The sequence below is a fragment of the Penaeus monodon genome, chromosome 27 (assembly GCF_015228065.2).
Source record: "Penaeus monodon isolate SGIC_2016 chromosome 27, NSTDA_Pmon_1, whole genome shotgun sequence".
Classification (NCBI taxonomy): domain Eukaryota; kingdom Metazoa; phylum Arthropoda; class Malacostraca; order Decapoda; family Penaeidae; genus Penaeus; species Penaeus monodon.
In genome coordinates, this window is record NC_051412.1 from 26,464,758 (window position 1) to 26,468,355 (window position 3,598).

General features: G+C 41.7%; 1 protein-coding gene across 1 annotated transcript in view; it reads left to right on the forward strand.

Moving 5' to 3' along the window:
• Window positions 1-3,598, forward strand: part of LOC119590737 (broad-complex core protein isoforms 1/2/3/4/5-like) — a gene marked incomplete at its 5' end in the record, with an annotated part of 63,013 nt that overhangs the window by 9,432 nt on the left and 49,983 nt on the right.

Consider the following 3,598-nt stretch of genomic DNA (forward strand, 5'->3'; position numbering starts at 1 on the left):
GACCTTTGAGATTCTTTGTGGAAGTGCACGTGTTACTCACATCTTTTGTGTTAGAGCGCTGTGTGGACATGCTGGAATGGCTAGTGTCTCCGTTCCAGGGATCGTTGGCAGCGATGGGTGTGACCTCTGAAGAGCGACTCCTGGTGTGCGAGGTGTGTGGGAAGGAGTTCAGGGGCAGAAACCTGCGTCAGCGGCGCGAGAGCCACCTTCTTACACACACTGGCCTGCGACCCCATGTCTGCCCACACTGCCCACATCGCACTGCCCTCAGGTCCAATCTCATCAAGCACATCAGAGCCATACATCGAGTCCCACCACCTCACTCAACTACACAATAGGGGTCATGGCAGAGCTGGTTGTACTATAGTTGAAGTAATTGATATTTGCTGTAATCTCCAGACCATGACAAAGTTAGATCAGTAAATAAGTATTAAAGGACTTGAATTGCTGTAATGAGATTTTCATTTGTTTTTCTTTCACGGTTTGGAGCCTATTGATTCACCAAGCATTTCCTCTACCCCCTCTCCAACAACTCCCCCACCCCCTCCTTCTCCCCCTAATCATCACCCTTGATTAAGATTCTCTATCAGTGCTTTCCTCTGTTGTTATAACTTGCCATGAACACTTGGAATGTTATAAACTACTAGAAGAAACAGAACTAAAGATATTTTCAGACTGGGAGCTTCTTGATGAAGTTTCTGTCAAAAGAGATAAGTCTGTTAGTTTATGAATTTTTATGTTCTCAATTTTCAATCTTTTTTATATAGAGTTGTTATAATGAGTTTCTTATGAACTATCAGAATAATATTTTTTATCATTTGTTAAAAGCCATGATTGGTAACTAAAGTAAAGAAAGTATTTATATAAATATATATACACAGAGCATAGCTTCATGTCTCTTATTGGTAGGTACACTTATTACAAGGAAATTTGTTTGCTAGTATTCTGTGAATGAGTTTGTCTTGCTTGTTATGAACACACAATGTAACTTATTGCATGCTGAGCGGATTTAGGGAATATGCTGCTGACTCTTCAAGTTTCCTCCTGTCATTTGTAAACCCAAAGATTCTTTGTTTTATTTTCAAATTGTATAGAGGCGAGTTTCTTGAAATAGTTTGAAGAAGATGGAGAGAGAGAGAGAGTTTGTATGTGACTCTGTAGTTAATTATTGAATAAAATGTATATTTGAAGAAATAAAAAGTTTTATGAAAAACATACCTTCATGTAATTATTCTCAGATGGAGTGCTTTTGCTAAGAGAAAAAGAAAAATTAAAAGAAAATATAGAATAGATTTTCTTACCTAATAGAATAGGTGTGAAAATAAACTCTGTAGGAGAGAGTTGAAAAGAAACAAAAATATTAATGGCCTGATGAGAGATCATCAGAACAGGAATTTTAATATCATAAATTGCAATGAAGACATGATGGGTAGGGAAGGGGAATATAATGAAATCACTTAAGGATAACCCTTTAAAAAGTGTAACAAAGATCCCTGCTTTACTGTTGCTAAATTCATAACTTAAGGCATAGGCTCGTACTTGAAGCGGCAGCCACTGAGTGCGTGGTTTTGTTACAGGGGCTGATTGGCAGCGTAGTGGGGCCTGAGGAGCCTAGGGAGTACCTCACATGCCCAGTGTGTGGTCGCTGCATCACGGGCAAGAACTGTCGACAGAATCTACGCCACCACCTCCTCATTCACACTGGAGAGAAACCGTACACTTGCCCACACTGCCCACACAGAGCCAATTATAAGCCCAATCTCCTCAAACACATTCGGTCTGTTCATGGGTCTTCACAGGGGCAGGCTCTCTCCTCAGGGTCATTCTCAGGCTTGTCCAGTACTCCTGCTGCACCTACTTTCCTTCCCACGTCAGCGAATCCTCACATTTCTAATCAGGATTAAGCTTTGGGCAAAGCAGAAATAAGTAAGGAAAAAAGTATGTAATTCAGATGATAGTAGAAAATTGCATTGTTTGGAGGAAGGCTCTCTTACCTGCAGAGAAATTATTAAAACTCATTTCACCTTCGATGAAAGACCAAAAGGGCTGGACTTTATTCCTCCACTTTAACCCCTGTAGTTGGTTATCGGTCGTTGGTTATCCAAGGAAGAGAATGTTTGTGCTGAGGGTGTGTGTTTGCTTTGCAGAGTGGTTGTGAGGAGAACGTTGTGGTGTGCAGCGAGTGCGGCAAGGTGTTCTCTGGTCGTTCCAGGAAGACTAATTTGAAACAGCACATCCTGACTCATACAGGCGAACGACCCTATCTTTGTCCGCACTGCCCGCACAGGACTAACCACAAGCCGAATCTTGTCAAGCACATTCGAGCAGTGCATAGAGCTCCTGCAGTCTCTTCCATGCCAGCTGTCTTTACAACACCCGATGCTTACTCCCATTTGTAGATTACTGTTATCAGGTTAATTGAAGATTAGAAATATTTTAATGATTAACAGAATAAAAGCAACAACACAACAACCAAAACTTGTTGGATAAAAATGTGGAATTAAAAAAGATCCTAAAGTTGATGTGGCTTGTTCATGCGGCTACTAAATATGTATGGACTGGGTTTGAGCTGAGGGTGTGTGTTTGCTTTGCAGAAAGGTTGCGGGGACAATGTTCTACAGTGCAACGTGTGTGGCAAGTTGTTTATGGGCCGATCAAGAAAGAATAACCTGAAGCAGCACTTACTGACTCACACTGGGGAGAGACCACATCTGTGCCCACACTGTCCATACCGCAGCAGCCATCGCCCCACTCTGAGAAGGCACATCCTCACAGTCCATGCTAACCTGGTTCACCAACACGCACAAGCACAGTTCAGTCCTACCTCCTATTCATTCACGAGATGAAGGATAGACTCATCTTCCTTATCCTAAGTAGACAGTGGAAAGTAAAACCTGATTCTGCTGCAGGGCTACTGGCATTTTGTATCAAGACATGCTTCTTGTTCAGCCATGTTCTTGAAGTAAGAGAAGGTATTGATATTTAGTAATGAGAACCTTAAAAATATGAGTGAGGTTTTAAATAAGCAAGATTTTATAACTGTATATAATGAATAGCTTATCCACTTTCAATTGTATTGATGATTCTCTCTCTTTTTTCAAACTTAATGGTGCTATTTTTATATTCTCTGCTGTTATTATTGGTTCTCTTTGTTCTATATATGTGTGATTTTCAAATTATACCCTTAAGAGGTGACTATTAAGGCATTGAAGATGATTGCAAGTTATAAAAGGCAAGAGATGTACCAGTAATACTTAAGATGACAAGGGAAGATAAGGAAGTCACTAAGACTTTGTGTTTACTATTGACATGCAATCCTTTGGGCAAAAATGGGCGGGCTGATGCGGTGCCTTGTCTTTGCAGGCAGGCGTGAGCTCGAGAGGCAGTGGGGAGGCGATTTTGTGTCCAGTGTGTGGGAAGATAATCAGCGGGAGGAATAAACGTCAGAACCTCCAGTACCACATGATCACGCACACAGGCCACAAGCCCTTCCAGTGTCCCTACTGCCCACACCGTGCCAATCGCAGTGATAACATGAAAATACACATTCGCTCACGCCATCTGAGACAGACCACCTCGACCAAATCCCTGACCTCAG